This window comes from Talpa occidentalis, unplaced genomic scaffold, assembly GCF_014898055.3.
Source record: "Talpa occidentalis isolate TD23 unplaced genomic scaffold, MPIMG_talOcc4v2.1 talOcc4.5, whole genome shotgun sequence".
Lineage (NCBI taxonomy): Eukaryota > Metazoa > Chordata > Mammalia > Eulipotyphla > Talpidae > Talpa > Talpa occidentalis.
Window position 1 is genome coordinate 38,472,909 of NW_023604861.1, and position 21,844 is coordinate 38,494,752.

Here is a 21,844-nt window from a genome sequence, read left to right on the forward strand (position 1 = left end):
CAGAGAGTAAGAAATAGGAAAATAAAAGGGTGACAGCATTCTAACATAACCACAACTAATAGATCTATCTTCAAATAAAAGAAAAAGGAAATCAATTCAGTTAGAGAGATGTCAAGATTGAACAATTATTCATGGCTAATTGCTTTTTAAAAGATGATGACAATGGGTTAGTTTTCACTGATATTGATGAAGGAAAACCTTTGGGGAAATCATTTGCAAAGGTTAGCAAGGATATGAATTATTCCCTGATATGTTGGAAGGCAAAGAAGAAAGAAGAATAAGTAAAATACTAGTACATTCTAGTGAAGGTCATCAAGACAACTTGCTGATACTAAAAATTACCGTTTTTTAAAATCCAAACCTGCCATCAATATGTCTCACAGTGAATTATCTCCTAGAAAAGACGATTTGTTATGAAATGTTCAGTAACTCGTACCAGACATATGACTTTAAATAATTTTGTTCAGTACTACATTGTGAAAGGCGAGATTAGATGTAATTGTTCTACCTATAAATTAAGAATCCTTTTAAAACAATTACCATAGTACAATTTTAATTCCTGTTTTTGGCTTTGGCCTTAGAAAAAGTTGGTGGTGTGTGGAGACACCAGCTCACAGAGTTTACCTGAAAAAAAAACAAAACTTCTGTAGTTTTCACAGACAGCCTTTGAATATAGGTTAATTATAGATTATAGCCTAGAGTCATGATCAAAGACCATGCGCATTTATAAGAACTTAACAGACTGTCATGGTTGGTCCATTCATGTTCATCATCAAAAATGCCTGTAAATAACAGGAGGAGGTGTAAATCAAAGAAAATCCTTTTGCCTGGTTTTGTGAAGCAAGGGCTATTTACACTGGGATTTTCAGCAGGCTCTATAGAAACTCTCGTTGAATCACACACACACACACATATGCACGCATGCACATATATACACATGCACATATATACACATGCATATATGTATGTATGCATATAAATGAATCTACGCAAGTGCACATGTGTATATATAGACTAATATGAAAGACCATGTTTCCTCCCACTGAATAAGTCACTCTAAGAATCATAACAAGGGCAGATGTGTAGATACACTTTGAACATAAAATACATGTTTAATTACTCTTGTCAAAAGAATGGTGAACAAAATAAAATCTAGTATTCTTTAGTCACCCAGTCTTTGATATTGAAACTGTAACCAATGCCTGTGGTACCCGGAGGCTGTGGGACAAGGCAGCTTTGTTGGGTCTGAGGCATGATGACCTCAGTTTGCCACCTGAAGGTGTTCCACCTCCCCCAGCCTCAGTGGGGCAGGCTCCAGCTGTGACTCCCCTGAGCCCACAGACCCAGGAGCCTGCCCTGACCCTGAGAGCATGCCAGGGTGGGTTTTTCCCCTTTATATCTGTCTCTAAGGTTCTAAATGGATCAATCAGGTGCAAACTAAATGGACCAATCAGATTTGAGCTCAATGGAAAAAAATCAAATTCGAGCTCACTTAGTTAATTATTCAGATTGAAAATGGAAAATGAGCTGATTGGTACTAAATGAGCGGCCTTTGTTTGGGACTTTTATACACTGTGGACACTATCTGGCTTGAGATAGTGAGCCACTTGTGGCCTTAAAAACTCTTTCCTATTCCCTAATCTCCTGTTTGATAAATAAACCCTATTGTTGTTGGACTCTGAATCTGAGTGCAATTGAGTGGGCTTGCAATTTTGCACATGGGTTAAATCCACTGACAGTGACCTACCTTGGGCACTGTCCTTTGTCGCTGCTTAGTTTTAGCACTACTGTAGCACTCTTTAGTACTCCTTTGCACTGCTTCAGTACTGTTCCAAAACTTGAATCAATTACTGAAACAACAGGGTTAATACCTACCTGGAAAGGAATATATTTTTCCTGACTTGCAGAAGTCACAGCTGAACATCCTAGTTTGAATAACGCTTAGATGAGTCCATTAGGCATGTTAGTGCTGTTTCCTATCTGGTCTCTCTCTCCTGTCTATCCCTGTCCACTCCAGGGTGATTATACTGTGGAATGGCCTTCCCACTCAACCTCAATAGCACTTTGCAATGTTCTGCTGACTCATTTGTGATTTTTCCAATCTGGCCACCTGCAGTGCTCCCTCCCCGTCTTTCTTTTACATATCTCTTACAGTCCTGTCCATACTTCTACCTCAAAGGTACCATAGCTTATTTACACTTCATTTATCAAGCACATCCCAGGAAGCCTTCTCTGAATGCAGTAGCCCACAGAGAGCTCACCATTCTCTGGCAGTTCATACTGTCAGATTTGACATTCTCTTACTACCTCATGTGATTATTTGTCTTTAATAATTATGTTAGTTGTAAACTGCTTGAAATCAGGCCAGTTCATAACACAGCTTTGTGTCCTTAAAAATGATAGCCTTGGACCTCCCCTGGTGGCACAGCAGTTGAGTGCTGGGCTGCAAAGCTGCCCGCAGCCTCTGCAGCACCGGTTGATCTCCAGCCCCCAGCAAGGGTCCCACATGGTGCACAGGCTCTCCTGCCATGCCCGCTGCTCCCCTCAGCAGTGTATTTCGTCAGTCTGCCTGTTCTGTTCCCTGCTTTGGCTCTGGTGAATTCTCTCACACTCCCGCACTTCTGACTATACCCAGTGCTTGTATAAATAAATAAATAAATCTTTTAAAAAAAAATGATAGCCTTGTATCTTCTGTATAGTAGGCACTTAAGCAATGTTTTGATTCATGAATGGATTGAGTTTAAATGGCCCTAAATGTTTCTTCAGATTTTATGTAGGCAAATTAGCCTATAAGCAGATGGCATTCATATATGTAAACTAAATGAATCTCTGTTAACCAGAATATACCAGAATTCTACACCATGATGTCACTAATAGAATTAATCTTAAATAAACAATGTAAAAGACAAATGTGGAAAACAGTTCTCATTATCTTTGTTAAAAATCTTCCCTTATTAGGAAACTTATTTTCAGTTTGAAAATTTGATAAACAATGGGCCTCCCTGGTGGCGCAGGCGGTTGAGCACCATGCTGTGAAGCTGTGTGCAGCCTCTGCAGCGCGGTTCAATCCCAGCCGTCCAGAATTCCACATGTCGCAGCAGACCTCTCCTGCCTCGCCCGCTGCTCCCCTCAGCAGTGTATTTCATCAGTCTGCCTGTTCTGTTCCCCACTTTGTCTCAGGTGAATCCTCTCACCCTTCTGCGCATCTGGCCTGTACCCTGGTTTTTGTATAAAAATAAATAAATCTTAAAAAAAAGAAAATTTGATGAACAAAATAAGTGACCACAAGCTAATTTTCCTTGTATTTTTCATATATAAGAATTTTCATTTACTGCACTCCAGAAAAGTTGCCAAGAAAGAGGAAAAGTTGAAGGCAGAAGCTGAATAAAAAAGTCTTTCAAAGAAAGGTAACTGCAAAGAAACTACTCTTGCCTTCTTTTTTGAAACACACCTGAAAATGGAAAGAAAAAAATGAAAAACAGGATGGGGCAATGTCAGACTCTAACATTCTCAAACAGGACATAGAGTACAATAAAGCAACTAACTCCAATTGCTAAGCATCAGCAAACATTTCTGGAAACTGCCTCTTCTTTCCTTGAATATGTTAACTATTCTTTCAGAGTGTTGCTTTATGGAAGGACATTTTAAGTCAAAAAAGAAAAAGAGCCCTCCTTTTACCATTTTACCATCTTTAACAGAATCAAGGCATTAATGGAATGAAATTGTCATAGGCCAGAGACATGCATAAAAACTGACATTCTGTTGTCAATTCCGTAAGCGAATGTACCATATCTATTTGTTAATGCATCTCATAAACACTTTCAACACCTTTTGTGGAAATTCTAGACAATCAGCTGAGGGCATTGATTTTCCAAACCCTTGGAAGTGTTAGGAAGAATTTGGGCAGCCTCCCTACTAAAGAAAGGAATGATTAAACTGATTATTCTTCCCAGAGAATATGTTAAGATCATGAATGCATTGTAGCATGTGTATTTTAACGCAATTCGACTATCTCAATGGGCATCTAGAGTGTTCTTAAAAATACAATAAAACTTTAACTAAAATTCACAAAAACTCAGATAAGAGAAAATTACCTATCTCCAGAATCCTCTTTGGAGAGTGTTTTAGAGGGTTTGAAAAAGGACATTGATGGATTCCTGCAGACAAAAGTTTAAGAAGTAATAATATCTGAGCTGGTGAAAAAAAAAAAAAACCAAGAAGATGCTGAAGTGTTCACAGTGTATTCTGCTGATGCTTTAAGTTCTACTGTAGTAATTGGAATGGGATTTCATTACGAGAAGTTTTCACCCACTCACACCAACTGCATCCTTATGAGAGTGATGGAGACTAAGTATACCTGTTATGACCATTACCGTCTCTGTCTCCAGGGAAACAGCCCAAGGAAGTTATCAAGGCTGTAAAAGAAGAGTCAAAAAGAAGAAAGCATTGCCAACAAGCACAACACTCCAAAATACTTGAAGTTTTAAAATAAATAACAGACTCATACAATTCTGCTTAAATAATGAAGAGAGGGGAGATTTATTTCCTTTTTTATTTTAAAGATTTTAACACTAAAAAACAGCCCATTTTCCTTGAAAATTGTATCCATAGTCCTTATTCCTTCATAGACTATAAAGCCTCAATCAGATTTTAATGTGTAGGTAAAGTTAAAATTAGCCATGAACGCAAATAATTCATCTATTGTAAGTTCCTTAAGTACAATAATTATTTATGCCTCTTTTACAGTTCTATTTTAGCTTTCAGAGATATGTGACTAAGTCAAACACAGACAATATATTTTATAGAAATTCATTACATGTGATGGCAAAAGTCCCATCCTCAATCATGATACCTGAGATGTATATTTTCCTTCTTTTCCAGGACTGACTTTGAAATTCATGGGCTCTGATTGCAATGTAGATAGGCAGTTTAAGAGCAAAGGGGTAAAATATGGTTGAAGCTGCTGGATTTCTTCTAGCCTTCTTAATCATTGGTCTAACTTAATCTGAGAGAGTGATGTCCCCTGCTTTATAGTTCCTGTTTAATGAGGAAAGAGAACGAGCTCTAAATTTATGTAGTCAAGAAGGTACATAGGTAAGCAAGGAAGTGAGGAGCTGGACTACATTCTCCAGACCAGCATTTCCCACCATCTGCTATGCTGCCCTCATGGAGTGGGTCTAGCCTAAACGATTCCAGACCTAATCACAGTTGAATAGTTCCACCTGGTGTATACTTCCTAACTTGGTGTTCTAGTAAGGTAAGAAAACCAAGCTTAAAAAACCTAGCAGACCACAAAACTATGAAGAGAAACAAGATAGGGGTATGTCTTTCCATACCCAACAGGTGGATCTGAGTATGTATTATGTAAACTGTACAAATTTTAATATGAGACAGTAGACCCCTCTCTTCCAGATCCCCATCTGATCCAGGAAGGGACAGGGAGGCAGAAACCCTCCTGACAAAGGAAGACAGAGGAAAATTCTGTCGAGGGAAGAGGAGAGGGAGGAAAAGGACAGATCTTCAAATCCCTGAAAAATGTCTGAATCTAGAGTCCGTTCCTTTTCCATTCTAACAGAATATTCTCCCTCTTTGATTAGCCATGTTCTCGGATATTACCCTCAGCCCTTTCTCTTCTCACACCACTAACTCTCCTCTGTGAAAGTTCAGATTCTTAACTCCAACCACCAGGGAGGATTCAGATTTTGTAAGGGCAGAAATTTATGCAGTTAAGAAAAATAATGGGCCTCCCTGCTCGTGCAAGGGGTTAAGTCTCAGCACAATGAAGCTATCTGTAGCCACCGAATTTAATCCCCTGACCAAGAAGCTGACCCACATGGTGCAGCAGACCTCTCCTGACTTGCCCACTGCTCCCCTCAGCAGTGTATTTCAGTAGATCTGCCTGTTCTGCTCCCCACTCTGTCTCTGGTGAACTCTCTCACCCCCTGTACCTCTGACCTACACCCCAGTTCTTGTATGCATAAATAGAAATAAATATTAAAGAAAAAGAAAATAAATCCATAAATACAGAATTAGGTATGAATGTGAGTATTTATTAAGAAACAACTTATTAGTGGCTAGGTCACTGGTGCTGGCCCTAGCCCGCAAGCCCCTTCTCCTGTGACAGACTGCAGATCTGCCCTGTCACTACTAACAACCTGACTCCTACCCCACTCCCACCTGTGTCAATCTCTATTTTCACATAATTGTGCTTCAGAAAATTACCTCTTTCACAAATAAGCTACCTGGTTAGTTAAGAGATTTCATTGATGCTTATGAGTCTTTTGTGCAATATTTTGTTAAGCTTTTGCATATTTGGGTTGATAACTAAGAAAAGAAATGAACACAATTATATCCAATATTATTAGTGAAAAATATAATAAAACAACAAAAATCCTTTAGACAAAGCTTCAGTTTCTTTTTTCCTAAGGGTATTCTTTTGTTTTACATACATTTCTTAACCATAATAATACATTAAAAATGAATATTATTTTAATAGGCCTACCACTGACCTTTAAAATGCACATAGATTTGCAAGACAGACAAAATATAGACTACAAATTACTCTCAGTAGTTAAAATTCAATTGCATTGATGAAATTATGGAACAGGGTTCATTTTCTGGTGCTGTCTTTGGGTTTTTTGAAATCCTGGTTGCTGGCTTACTCACTAATTTGGTAATTTGCAATAGGTTTCCCAGTCATTAGTGCAAATTAGCAAGGTTTAGCTATAATGTGAATATTAATATCTTCATTTAGAACCATTTCACGTGCCTTCTCCTAGTTTGAAAGGACAAGTTTCTGGGTTTTTCTTTTTTAACCAGAGAAAAAGGCTATATGAGATTCATGATTATGTTGTTTATGAAAAGGCATTTGATAACCAATGCATTATTTTTCATCCGCTATGAATAAAATGTCAGTGACTTTGATAATATTGTATTTCAAAAGCCTGAAAGACTGGCAGACAGCCCCATGAACATACCGTGCTATATTAAAAGAATATCGGTCCTCAGCTAAAAAGGATTTTCTAGTCCAGTCTGAGCAATAACCACTTGATCACACATCTTGCCTGTGCCTAAGCTCCCGATGGCAGAAAATGTGCCTCTCATTTGCTGACTCCAAGCCTTCTACTCAGCATTCGCACTGTCACCGGGGCTGTGTGCATTCAGCACATGACCTTGGGGACATACTGGAGAAATGTTGTCTTCTGCCCATGACCCTTTTAAGACCCTTTAATGTCTTCCAAAGCTTTCACCATGGCACTCACTTGCTTTCATAATTCTCCCTGACAACCACTCCTCCTCAACGCCTGCTTTCACCATGGTGCTCTAATTTCAGTGTATGCTGGAGACTGCCACTGTCAGCATCACTTTTCCTAGGAGAAGCAACATTGGAACTTCTCTTGTGAATAGACAGAACTACCAACTTACTAGCTTCTTGAGGATAACTCTCAGTGCTGGTGCCTAGTCTTCTTCCCTGCCTGTCTTGGGCCTTGGAGACTTCCAAGCTTCCTCCCTATTTGTCCCTAAACATAGCATCATTTAAATTTAACACTTGTCATCAATCAGCTTGGAGGCAAGAATGATCACATGAAGCAACATCTTCATGAAAAAGAAAGATAAATTTATCAGCTGAGACCTCAAAACAAGACAGTAAGATGGATGGTGGAATAAGCGAACAGAGTGCCTTATTTTTCTGAATTATGTCACCTCCCACTTATGGTTCTGATATTTCTGAAAGAATCTTGGGCTTCAGATTTGACTCTGTGTTCGGGTACATCTCAGACACTCAGTTCTCTAGTTTGCAAAATGTGGATAATGATATTACCTCACAAGGCAGCAGAAAGCACTAGAAAATATGTAAAATGCCTACCACAGAGCATGGCACACAGATGGGCCTCAACAGATATGATGTTATTATCATAATTGAAATCATTATTAAAATTGCATGTGTCTGAATGTGCATCTAGGCCCTCACTGAGGCCCTAGGGTTAACTGCCAATGAAATAGTCATTAAACAGTTTGGGCTCCAAATCTGAGAGGGATTCTGACCAAAAGTACCATGTCCTACAAAGAGCCAGATGGAAAGGGCAACTCTGGTTTCTTTCAGAAAAGGCAAGACTCAAAAACCAAGGTTATGACCATCCAATACTGAATTCAAGAGCCAGGAAATCTGGGGACCAAGATTTCAGATATGAAATGGAGAGAGGATCAGAACAGAAACCAGTGGGAGTTGGTGGGGGGAGGGGTGGCAGGTGGCAACCATCCTGGGCCTCAAACACACATGTGTATTTCTACCTCACCCCTCTGAGTCAGAACACGTGGTGCTTGGGAAGGGGAACAAGACAGAAAGGGTCAGAAACAGGACAGAGAGCACAGATATGTGATATAAGAATGCCTTTAGCTGGTTTGAGTTATTTTTAAAATGCTGCATAAATACTATGCTAATACTACCTTTGGAGAACACCTGTCCAAAGCCTGTCTACCTAAAACATCACATTTCTCTAAGCAGCAGTTCTATTTCCTGAAAATCAGGCACCTGCTACCCTGAAGTCACACTCCCTGCTGTGCAGAGGCAGCCATCGGCTCTAGCAGCTGTGTCCACTTGAACTCTGCAGCAAAATGACCCTATGGGGCAGCGGGGCTCTGCAGAGTGTCCCTCCAAATCGCTTCAGCAGCCCTCTCTAGCTGCAGTCAATCTGTCACAGCTTTTATTGGGCACTTGTCCTCGGGGTTGTGGGCATTTCTCAGAACCTCAGTGAGACTCTTTCCAGGAGGAAAGGAGATGTTATCTCCTCTACACAAATGTGTACAGGGCGCTCCTTCGCAGCATTTAAAGTCCTTCTCCCTGTCCAATCTCTTTCTATGACACTTCACAACTTCCCTACAGTCACCACCCTGGTGCATCCATAAATTTTTAATACTTTAGCATAACACTCCTTTTCTTTAGACTCCTCAGGCCCGTTCTTGGAATTCATTGAGCCCTTCCCCATCAACTTAGCACATGCTTTCTACTGGTCAATGTGCACCCACTTCAAAACTTCATTTCCAGTGTAGTGTTTAAAAGCTTAGTCTAGGGAAGGAAAAAAAAAAGAAGAAGAGAGAGAGAAGTGCAAATGTGAGCCTCATGAAAAGGGAAAATCAGAACAGATTGCAATGAAGCTAAACTGTCTATTCATTTGAATCAAATGCTATAAATTTCTAGGCATAATGTTTGACAGTAAACTGTCATCAAAGCAACAGACTCATTATAAAAATGCTAAGGGTATATAAATCTCATTGACTGCTTATCATTAGCTGTGCAGGGTGCTGATAGGAAATGCCTGGTTATAATTTATATTTCACTAATAAGGTCCATTTTAGAGTATAGCTGTCAAATCTATTACTCACCTTTCCCCACTTTTACAGTTGTTCTGGACAGCACTGAAATTGAATGTTAAAAGTGTGGTTTCAAGCGTTATCTTTTGCGCTAATATCTCATCCCTGCATATTGAAGCACGCCTCACCTCTAATCAGAACTCAACAGTAAGATTGTTTTTCAGAAAATAAACCAAAAAAGAGAAGGGGAAAAACATTCTTTAAAAAAACATCTTTTAAAAAAGTATGCAACAGCATTTTATTTGCCCACTTTCAAAATTTGAAAAGCTAAATGCAATTAAAATATTGGCAATCTCAATTATTCAATTCTGCCATGTTATCAACATTAATGATGCTCTTTTCTTCTTCTTTTTTTTTTTTTTTGAAAAACATGCCAATAAGTTACTACTGCATGGCAGCTGTAAGACTAAGTGTTTATGCTTAGGTTGCCTCATTTATGTGTATACTGGTATTCAAGAAAGTCAAAGAAGTTTTACCCACATATGATATTTGGCTACATCCTCACGATCTCACCAATTAGAGAAAATTTGTTGGTCCTTATAGAGGATGGCTAGGTCAGGGAATATATCCAAGGAAAAATTAATACAAATATCAAAATAAAGTAACACATGGTTTAACCTCCAGCACAACTAAAAAGTCTCAATAAACTTTGCGAGAAAAATTTTCATGTTTTTGGCATATGATAAATAGAATAATTTTTGTATCCCTACTGCTCATAGGAGGCTTCCAGAGCAACAAGGAATAAAAAGAAATTTCTAGACTATTCCATGCTAACATGTTGGGTGAGGATAGAGACTGAGGGGCCACAGTGAGAGCTGCCAAAACACTGAACCAATGAAGAAAGAATTGTTAGCAGGCAGAATTAGGGACACCTCAAAACCCCCGAACCTGTATGCTCCAAGTGGGTTCTGCTATCCACCACATAAAGAGAAAATATACTCTTAGTGTATAAAATCCTAAGTAGAAAAGAATTTTAATACAATTAGTATGCAACAGAGAGAAGAGAGGGAATATAGTTAAAATAGTTTCCAAGTAAAAGCACAAAATTACCTATCCCTTCATGGGTAAATGCCCAGCCAAACAGGGTTGGCCCAAAGCAGGGCCACTAAGGCCTAAAATCTAGCCACCAAGTCTAAGGAAACTTCTGAAAGGGAACCATAGAAACAGGGCAGAAGGGGCCAGGAAGGAAGGAAAAGAGCAAAATCAAAATACGAGTCATTAATGGCTCATATTCTGGCTGCCATTGTCAGTCTCCCCAGGGTCTCTCACCCATGTCTCTGTCTCTTCTAAGTGTCTCCTTCCATGTCCCCCCACATCCCTGGTACAAGTCCAAGGCCAGGAAGCAAGTGCAGCTTCTTCTTAACATGTCTCTGCTCCATGTGCCTCCTCAAGTCTTCTCCTTCTTCCCTCCTTTCCCTCCCTCCCTAGTCCTTTCCCCAGTCTCTAGCTTCTCACTGCTCAGTGAGCATTCCTTGGGTGGGGCAAGGAATCTGGAACATCCCCTTTCCATGAGGATTACATTGTTAGAATCATAGTAATTAAATCTCAAACCCTGTGGGTCAGACCAGCTCTTAATTAAGGAGCACAAGTGTGAATGGCCTAAGAGAAAGCCCACAGGGCAATGGGGTGCTATGCCCAGCAAGTTGATCTCCAATGTGAAATGCTCCCTTGCTTGTGAACATGGCCACTGTGCATTCTAAAGCACCACTACTTATGAACTCCCTACTTCATTGAGTGAAATGACTGAGTTGCCATACCACTGTACAGCAGCACCGTTCTCAGAGTCTGTACCCTTAGTGCTTCTCATAACTGACACCGTTGTCTGGCGGAGAAGCCAAAACTAGGTTACATTGAACTCTGTTATAACGAGTCTCAGCTCCAAGTCTCCCAATTCGATTATCAGTTCAAAATCAACAAGCTAGATTATGAGTACATTTGTTGCTTGCACCGTTGATGCATAATGTTAGCACCCTACCATCACTTCCTTCTGAACTTCACTATAGCTCTCTAGAAACTTCTCATTAGGCTATAGCTTTTTAGTCAGAATTCTAAGGCCTTCTACTCAATGTCCATCTATTACTTTCTCTAATCCTTTGAGGGCTCATCCTCTCTCCTTAAAATTTGCCCAATTGTACTTTTTTCACACTATGCAAACATCTAGCACTCATCTTGTCACTCCTCTGCCTGGACTATCAATCCTTATCCACTCTGTTCCTTTTAGTCTTCTCTTTAGCCTTTCAGAGAGATGAAAACAACACTAGTACATTCAGTTAACTTGAAGGAACTCTTGCCTCAAACATTATTAGATGTCTAACTTGGGATTAAGTCACTTAATCTAACTGAGCCTATTTCCTCATTAGTAAAATGAACTTGTAAACTGGTCCAGTATATCCCTCCACAAACATATTCAACAGTAATCTTGGCTCCTTTCCACCCACATTTGACATATTCTCTAGGATATACCTAGCTTTTATAGTCACTTGGGGAAGTTGCAACTGGACTACTGGTGACGAATAGTTGTCACCCTCCCCAATGCCATTTGTTACCATGTTTGCCATGATTTAAAAAGGAGTTCTTGTGTGTGTGTGTGTGTGTGTGTGTGTGTGTGTGTGTGTGTGTGTAAGGTGGAGAAGGAATAAGGGGGAGTATTATACAATAAAGAGTACTCGGTATCCAATGCCCTTTATTATTAGCCTGACCCTGACTACCTCACTTTCACCCACCCCAGTGTCTCCTCCTAACACAATTCCACACACAAACATATTTAATCTCCAGCAATACCAAATAACCAAGCTCTCTCTTGCCTAAAGACTTTGGTGCTTTTTTTCTCCCCCTCTTAGTTGTTTAAACTTCTAATTTTCCATTTAAACTCTATTACCATTAAGAAAACTTTCCAGACCAGCCCCCAGCCCTGCCCTAGAAAAACATCTCCCATTCCACACTTCTCTACAGTTTAAGTCCCTAGTTACAGAAGTCATTGGTAAGTGTTTATCTGCTAGTCTGGCAATTCCTTGGATGTTAAATTCCTTCCTTCAGGAATTTGTCTCAAGGATGTACACAGTAGCCAGAACTTGTTAGTTGCCCAATAAATGTTAGGAGAATAAATGCATATTAGCAATCCTTTGTACAAAATATTTCCAAAAATTTCAAACAGAATCCACTATTGTTCATGGTCTTAGCTACATAAATATGGTGTTGTTCTCACACATTCTTCTGGCACTATGTCTATAATGAGGGCTGAATAACAACTTGTTCAAATAATAACAACTTGTCCCTACACCAATGGGAACTTCACCAAGAAACTTATCAAAATTGACCACATGTGTGAAGTCTACATAACTCTCATGGAGTTGTGGAGGATCTAACTGTGCAACCCTCTAATTCACATTCAGTGGAGCAACTAACTTCACAAAGAGGGATGAAAGCTAAAATGATAAAGATAAGCAATTCAGAGGCTCTCAGGATCAATAAGTTTTCCATAGGGAAAAACTGATATTACTATCTGTCCACATTTCTAATTTTAGCCAGATATGTCACTGAGGTAAGGAAAGGCATGCCACAAATCCATCTCCACAATCAGGAAAAAATAACGATAATAATAAATTTTAAAAATTAGCATGCAACCATAAATCAGAGATTTATGAAGGACAAAAAGGGATAGGGATCAAAAAACAGGGGCGAGAAGAGCACAAGGGACTATGGTGATGGTTCCCGGTTGAATTGGTGGTGGGAATTTTATGGGAAATATACTTAAAAGGAGAAAGCATACAAGCATACATTGTACAAAAATGAAGAGTGATGTAATGTATGTATGTATGTATATACATATATATAAAGATTCAATACATATATATCATGGATGGTAAAGTGATACAATTTAGTTAACAGAGACAAATACATATAGAAACTGTACCACAAGATGTTCATCAGTGGTTTAATGTAGTCAATAATACAATCAAAATCAAGCCAGACATGACAGGTAGTGCAAACAGAAGTAAAACAATCCTCCTGTTAACTTAAACTCCTCTTCGTTATCATAAACTAGGCACAGTATGTACTCCAACTACAAATGCTGAAATAACAATAGCCTTACAAAGTACTCCTGAATCTCCAGACATGCCAGGCAAAGAAAAGCAATTTTTATTTTTTGCTGATAAATGGTTTAATCAAACCTAACAGATGAGGCAATATATTTTGAGAACATTTTGGTGTCCAAATCATGGGGTCAGTAATTTTCTTTGGTGCAAACACATCACAGTGTAACTGAGCGTGTGTTGTGGGATGAGGTAGAGAGGAATGACATAAATTTTCTGCAAACAGTAGTATGTTAGGTTTTATCTAAAAATATTTGATATTCTTATTTTAAAAAAATGCTACAAGAGGAGGAAGGCATGAGAACTTTGCAGAAAGAGAATAAAATAACAATACACCATCATACTTCTTTAGACACAAATAAAAGTCTTTTTTTTTTTTCTAATTTTTTTTTTAAAGATTTATTTATTTATTTATTTATACAAGCACTGGGAATGGTCAGAAGCACAGGAGGGTGAGAGAATTCACCAGAGCCAGAGCGGGGAGCAGAGCAGGCAGAAGGACCGAAGTCCACTGCTGAGGGGAGCAGCGGGCGGCAGGAGAGATCTGTGCACCATGTGGGACCCTCCTCCGGTGGTCGGGAGCAGCCGGGGATCGAACCGGCACTGCAGAGGCTGCGGGCAGTTTCGCAACCCAGCGCTCAACCGCTGCGTCACCGAGGAGGCCCACAAATAAAAGTCTTACACTAATAAAGGGGTGGATATTGAATTTTGATACGGCTTTCAAATTTTAACTCATATGGCATATGGCATGAGGCCAACTTGGGCAAATGTTGCTAAAAATAATGATCAGGTAGTCAGGTTATTGTTGGGCAATTTGTACAATTCAATTCAATTCTGTAAAAAGAGATGATCCGAGACTACATCTTAAGAAGATATTGCTTTTTGTGGCTGGCCAACCCTGCATCATAGCCAAGAGCTTCCAATATCCGTGGCTGTAAATCATGCACATGCAGATTGGCTTTATTATGCTTCTACACAGCTCTTTTTAACATGCTTGAGAGCAGACACTTCTAGAACTATACCAACTATACATTTTAGTGGGAAAATAATTCAACCTGTATTCACAGAACATTGCCATGAGATAAGGGTAGGCGCTCGAACTGCAGAGCATTCATGGCTGTCAACTTACTCTCTCACACATACTACACTTGTGAATCTCCAACAACCCTGGGCTGTACATTAGAAAGGCACTATCTCATTTTACAGATGAAGATACTGAGGCTCAGAGGGATCAAAGAGCAAACCCTAGAGGTCAACCTACTTTGAGGAATGTTTAACTAGATTGCAGCTCCTCCCTCAAAGCTGACTGAGAGTTTAACACATGTTCAGTCAGGGGGTTGAATTTCTACTCTACCAGCTATCTCACAGGGCAAAGCAAGGATTCTGCTAAGCCCTCTACCTCCTCATCTAACAGAAAGGTGGCATAGTCTCAGAAAGCTTCAATTCACTCTGCCTTTTTTTGTAAGTTTCCCATATGACTCCATCACCTGGAAAAACTAGAGGCTTAGTAACTAGGGCAGAAGCTCTAAAGAGATGACCACCAAGGCATGAGACATCTAAGTTTAACTATGTCCATTCAACCTGAGGGTTGAGGGGCTCACAGGATGGGAGAATTCAGGGTCAAACCAGGAATGAGAGCTTTCCCAGGAAGCGAGGCTGTAATTGCAAAAACTTGCAGTTTTTGTAAAAAGTGCAAAAAGATGGTCTGGCCAAACCAGGGCAGTGATTCATCCTAGTTTTCAAAATGTTCATAAAGTATTTTCCTTCAGAAACAAAGACATAACTCACCAAAACTTGGGAATTTCCAATTTTCCCATCAATAAAAATTTACCAAGGATTTATATAAAATGAGTCCAATTATGAAAGACTCAGTTCAGGCAAAAATAGAACTAAAGCAAGATTTCACTGAGCCTTCACCTTACTTTCAGTCCTTTACTTAACATCTAAGTATGCTGTGCTTGATAAAAAGCTAAGTATTAGAGAATGCATTGTTCAGTAACTAAGATTTGGTATTTGCTACCAAACAACAAGAAAGAGCATTGCCATGAGATAAGATTTTAGCATAAGGACACAGGGAAGGCAAAATGTAGAAAGGCAAAGAAATAACTTGCAGCTCTGGTGTGTTTGGAGAGGAGGAAAAGAAGGACTAGATATCAGGAAAGGTATTTTTAATGATGACACATTTAAGTTAATAAAATTCATTTGAGTGTATGGGGCTTGGACTGGGCTGGAGCAGGGCATTCCTACCAAAGACCAAGTGGCACAAATGCAGGAGGCAAGATGTAGCATGGTATATTCATGGGGCAGGAAAATGATCAAAGCATCAGGATATGACACTGCAGAGGGAAAGATGAGGGACTTTACATCCCATGCTAATGAGTTAAGACTATCCTGTATGCAACTGGGAGCCATGGAAGAATCTTACTCAAATCTTTACTCAAGGCATAGATGTAATAGGATACACTTTAGAAAGATGTCTTGTTTTCAATATGGCAAATAGATTTTGGGGAGTTGGAGATTGAAACAAGATTGAAAGAGTTGCTATAAACTAGCTGAGGGAACATGGCACCCTATTCTAAGGTAGTGGTAGGGAAGACAGAAAGGGGTTACAAATTTTAAAGATACAAAAGTGGCAGGATAAACAGGATGTAGAGGTTGATTGAAAATAGCTTTTAAGATAAAGAATGCAATCTAGAACCTACCATATATATATATGCATAATCAATAGATATATCATAGATATGTGATGAATTTGCATTTCTCATTCTGAAAGTAATTTTGTTCCTTACACACAAATATTAAATTTTGCCTAAGCCATAAATAGGACAACTTGGGATTCTATAGCCATTCTAGTTATTAAAAATTGTCAACCAATATGCAATTATATGTATATATGTGTAGATCAAAACCAGGTTTGATACAGCTAGGTTCACAACCAAAGTAATATATCCTCATCCATTCATCCATCAGTGAACATTTATTGGGCTTTCTCAGAGCCAGTGTCTGGCCTAGACACTGAAGGAGAAAAAATATGAATGAAATAGAATCCTTACCCTCAAAGAATCGATAGCACAGAGGTGGGCAACAGACAATAAAATAACAAATTACAACACATTGGGTGCCATTCAGTGCCAGCATACAGGGAAACATAGTTATGTGAGAGCATGTAAAGGGAGCAGTTTATCCAGCCAGTGGGGAAATATTGGTCCATGAGAACCTCCAAAAGTGACTACTATAGGTCTCTCTTAAAGTTCATTACACATTTTCTGACAATTCCATCCCCCTCTTCCAGTGAGTTCTTTATACGAAGGTCTGTGTTTATCACAGTACCTTCACAGCAAATGCTCAGTAAGATGGATGGATGGATGGATGGATGGATGGATGGATGGATGGATGGACGGATGGACGGATGGACAGACGGACAGACGGATGGACTGTGGCGAAATGTGTGATGAGAATAGATGGATATTAACTTGACCTCATAGGATTAAGGAAGAATCACCAGTAATTCTTAGAAATTACCAAGCAAAAAGTGCTTTGTGGTGAAAGGGGATTTATGGAGAAGCTACTGGATTAAGTGAGTCATTGGTTCAATTTTGTTTTGTAGAGTTTGACCCTTATCAGTTGATTCTTGTTGCTTAGTATTTATTGAGTCAGATTTTCTTTGTACTTAAGTTACTCCCTGGGAGAAGGTTAGACACTTCTGGAAACTGCATTAACTCTTTCAAGCCACTAGGGTACTATTCAGTGAATTACTTTTCGGTAATTAAAGATGCTGCAACACAAAAACACATTGTGCTGGGAAATGGAGAGCTAATCTCTCTGCCTACCTTCTCCAGCTGCCTAGTTCTGATTACTGAAAAGATAGGGTGCAAATATGTGGGGATTAGACAATGACAGTCGGTCCTGGTTTAGCACAAGGGCCTGCAGTAGTCTCTTCTGAAAAGCCATGAATTTTTCACATTAGAGAACAAAGATTAGCAGGATCAAATGACTAAAGCACTTAATGGCTCTAATCCTCATTCCTGCACAAATTCACTCTGTGGTTTTGTACTTATCTCCTTCAAACTCTTTGCCTTCTTTGCCCCTCTCAGTACATCTGTAGGATGATAAGAGCAGTTGTGAGCTCTGGACAACCAATCTCTCTCATCTTTTTTTCTTCTAATAGAGCCAGGTTTGAAAGACTGCCTGCCTTTTCTTTGGTGTTCATATACACATCTGAAATCTATTCATTAAACAGAATGATCTACTCCCCTCCTCCTTTGCCCCTTTAAAGTCAGTGATATTCACTTTCCATTTTCAAATGTCTTGAGCTGCTAGTTTGCATCTTTAATTATCCAGGGCACTGGTCTTGTTTTATATGACTTACAACATGCAGTTCTGCCCTTAGTTCATTTAAGCAAAATCATCCCTAGTTTGAGCCAAGACATATTCAATATACAATTACCTGGTGGGTCAGGCCTCTGCCGTTTTGTCATTTTTACTGGCATTTTCTCCATTATTGCTAAGTACTACACAGTATAAGCTGTCAGAGCCACATGGCTGGCTTGAAACTTAATTTTGCTAAATTGCACAGTTCTTCAGAAACAGCTTACCCTTCCCCCAAGCACAGTTCCCTTGACAAGGGGCAAATAGGGTTAAACTTCAAACTGAGTATATAGAACTTACCAAGAGCAACGGTAACAGAAAGCAATTAGACAGAAGTTGGGTCTAGAGACTGCATGAGACTTTCAGAGACAATACAGAACTCTGGGTCAAGGTAGCTACTTGAAAGCCTCTAAGAAGCAAGAGGCCTTAGAACATGATGTGGGTAAAAGAAAGCAGGTAAGGCAAGGAAAAGAAATGCCTACTGAATACCAATTACATTGAAAGTATGCTAGGCAGTGGTATATGTATTAGTTCATGAATTCTCATAACTTTTTAAAAGACATATTTCTATTCCCATTTCAGAGATGAGAAAACAGGCCAAAAAGTGAGTGAATTGAAAAGAATACACAGATAGAAAAAGAGGTAGTCTCCTTCAAACCTAGCCCTTCTGAGTCCATACCCATGTGTGTTGGAGGTGGTTTGAAAGCAGTTTCCTTGTAACAGAGAACTCGTAATCTCAAAGTTCTGAGAGGTAACGATGGAATACCGAACAGGCAGAGGTTATCCTTCCTTACCCTTACATTATTCTCCTCAGCACTCCACATCAGCTTCCTGTCTTGCTTACAGGTGATCTGGTAGACATATCACCACGGTTCTTTCCGATTCTGGGTATTTCCGATGAAGAGAAGCCCTTGGAAGTCTAATAAGTCTCTATCACCTGCAGAGTTTGTGAAAGCATGAATCAACTGAGCCTCTTGCTTCACATAGACAAACTATTAAGGACACTTTTAAGGACAAGCAGAGCAAGATTACTCTTTCATAAATCAGAGTATCTCAGTGACCAAATGCAAATCTCAGAGCACATTAAAACACAAATGCTAACTATTCAGAAACAATCTGATAGTTTTTCCAAACCTATCCTTTCTCAACCTTACTGTGAAGGATTGAGAGTTTTGAGAGCTAGATTTAACAAGGTTATTAAACAAAGTTTATTATTCTGACATCATTGCATGAGGATGGACTGGTAAATTCAGTTAATAGTAGCCTATTTGACTGTAAAAATTAGAACAAGTCTGAAGATTGAGCTATCTTGATGAAATATGCTCAATAACTTTCATTTCCACTCAGTCAACATCTCTCTCCTGGACTCTTAGTGAGCACAGTTCAACACGTGCACAACCATGGCAAATGAACAAGGGTTTTCTGACAGCTTTGTGGTCACGCTGCCTGTTCCCTTCCTCTGTGCCACACCCTTTCACAACTGTGACAAGATTACATGCACATGAGCTTTGGGGCAACCCACATTGCCACGTTGAAGAGAATTAAGTTTACCCAAAGAGAAGACTGGCCTTTGCCCCAGATCCTGGGCATCAACCTTTCCAAGTGACAAGGGTATCTTTGTTATTGGTGGTGGGTTCCTCTGACCACATATAAGAGTTTAAGCTAACAAAGTGACTCACTAGACTCTTTATTTTATGCTAAAGAGATTATTCTAGTGGGGTCTGCCATCCAAACAGGCATAGGGTAGTGCCTGCCCACACCAGAAGTCCAACCTTGTGAATAGAGTTGGAGCTTTGGGCCACATCAAAAATCAGCCTGATCTCTGGGAAGGGATAGACTGGAAATTGAGCTCAGCTGTATGGGCAACCATTCAATCAATCATGTCTTCAGAATGAATTTCAATAAAAACTCTGGACACCTAAGCTAGCGTGAGTCCCCTGGGTTGACAATTATCTTTGTATCATAATATGTTGATGCCAGAAGGGTACTTTGTGGCTGAGGACAGGGAAACTTGAGGTTTGGAACCTTCCCAGACTTCCCAGTTTTCGCTGTAGGCATCTATTCCTTTGACTGTTTCTGATTTGTTTCCATTTGCTATAAAATTGCATTGCAACATTACTCCCTGAGTTCTGTGAGTTGTCCTAGATAATTACCAAACCTCAGGGATTCCACAGGAACCTCCAAATTTGTATCCAGCTGATCTGAAAGAAGGGTAGCCCTGGGGTGTCCCCACTTGCACCTGGTACCAGAAATCTTGGGCAGACTTGGCAGAATAGAGGGTTGTGTCCTTCACTTTTGAGTTTGACTGCTTCCGCGTACAAATTAGTAGTAGTACTAGCGGTAGTATTACCACTACTACTAGATTAAGATGAGTACACTACTGCTAGATTTAGACCATTGTTTAAATTTAGTTCCAATTGCTTCTTCTACTGGCACTGACTCATGCTTCACGTTTTTCTCACTTTCTAATGTAGCCTCATCATAAACACTCTATTTAGTGTCTTGAGATGTGCCTTTCCCATGTTCACCCTAAAAGTAAAAAATGAAAACCTTTTATTCATGATCAGTATTCCTTCTGTCAAAAGAAAATTGTTGCAATGACTCAGATAAAGATTAACAGCTTTAATCATCCTATACACATAGGAACCAAGGAATTTATGAGGGGAAGAGAATCAGGATTGGCGTTTGATAAGCCAGACCAGAGAGGGATGTGTCCTATGCCTCATCCAGGTAGCAGTTTTCATCCTGAACTGCCCTGAAATGCACAACTGGAATGTGGCTCAGGATTGTTGGTGCAACCCCATTGCAGTAACTGTGTAAACAGTGCTCTCAAGAGATGCTTTTATAAATCGTGCAGTTCGTAGGTCTGTGGACAGGAAAAGTAGCAAAATGGGGGAAAAGGAAAGGAAACAAAGTCAACTGTAGCCCCTCCATAATGTCTGTTTTAGTCCTCTCAAACTTCCTACACATAGTCCCCCAATATCTAGACAATTAGAAGCTGAGATACATCTCCCAGTATCATTTCACAACTCCTGCCTCCTCCAAGCAAGTATATACTATTCAGTGCTATTGTGAGGGACTAGAACTACCCACAAGAAACTGAAGCCACAGTCTCTGTGGATGTCTGTGCAACGTAAGTAGATGCTTGACTTGTCCTCTGGGCTCTCTGACATGACATGCAGTGTCTTGTTGACATTTGACTTGGATTCTAGAAATGAGTCTTGTTAGCTTCCAGGCCCTTGGAGCTTTAAGGATGGTGATTCTGCATTTTTATACTTTCTGGAAAAATAGACCTATCACAATGCCAAGAATATTACTAACTCGCTCACCGCAACACTGCCCCTCCTATGGTACCCAGTTCCCTGAGCTCAGCTTCTTCAGATCCCTTCCTCTCCCTTGACAATCAGTCCTGTTTACTGAGCTGTAGAAAGTTTAGAGCACAAAGGACCCTGGAATGTCCCTAAATACTTGTGCTGCCTGTATTCCACTAGTTACTTTGGAGGAAACGGTTCATCAATTCTCGCACAAGATGTCGGATTAGTCTTCCTTGTAAGAAAATGGGAGATCTGGGAAAATTTAAAAAAAAAATCTTTGTAAAACAAGAGAGAGAAAACTTAAAGGGAAGTCTTGTCATTGCAAAATGCAATACATATTCTCTACTGCCTCTACAGTTACTACACCTTTTCAAGTCAGATAGGAAACTCTCTGATACAGAAGTCAAAAGACCTAGAGTTTAGGTCTCCACAAATTGTCTGTGTGACCTAGAACAAGTTGCATGACTCCTCCAAGCCTTGATTTCCTCATCTGTCAAGTTTATTAGTGATCTCTGAGGTTCCTTTCAGTTCCAGGTTTTTATGATGAAAAAGAGGTAGAGAAATACATGCTTTCTCAGGGAAGAGGAGTAAATGTGACATGAGAATGTGAGCAAGTGAAGGGAGGCCCTTTGACATGATGAGAGTCAAAGACCCCCTTTTTTTCCATTAGGGAAGGGACTGACCTGCCTGGAATGA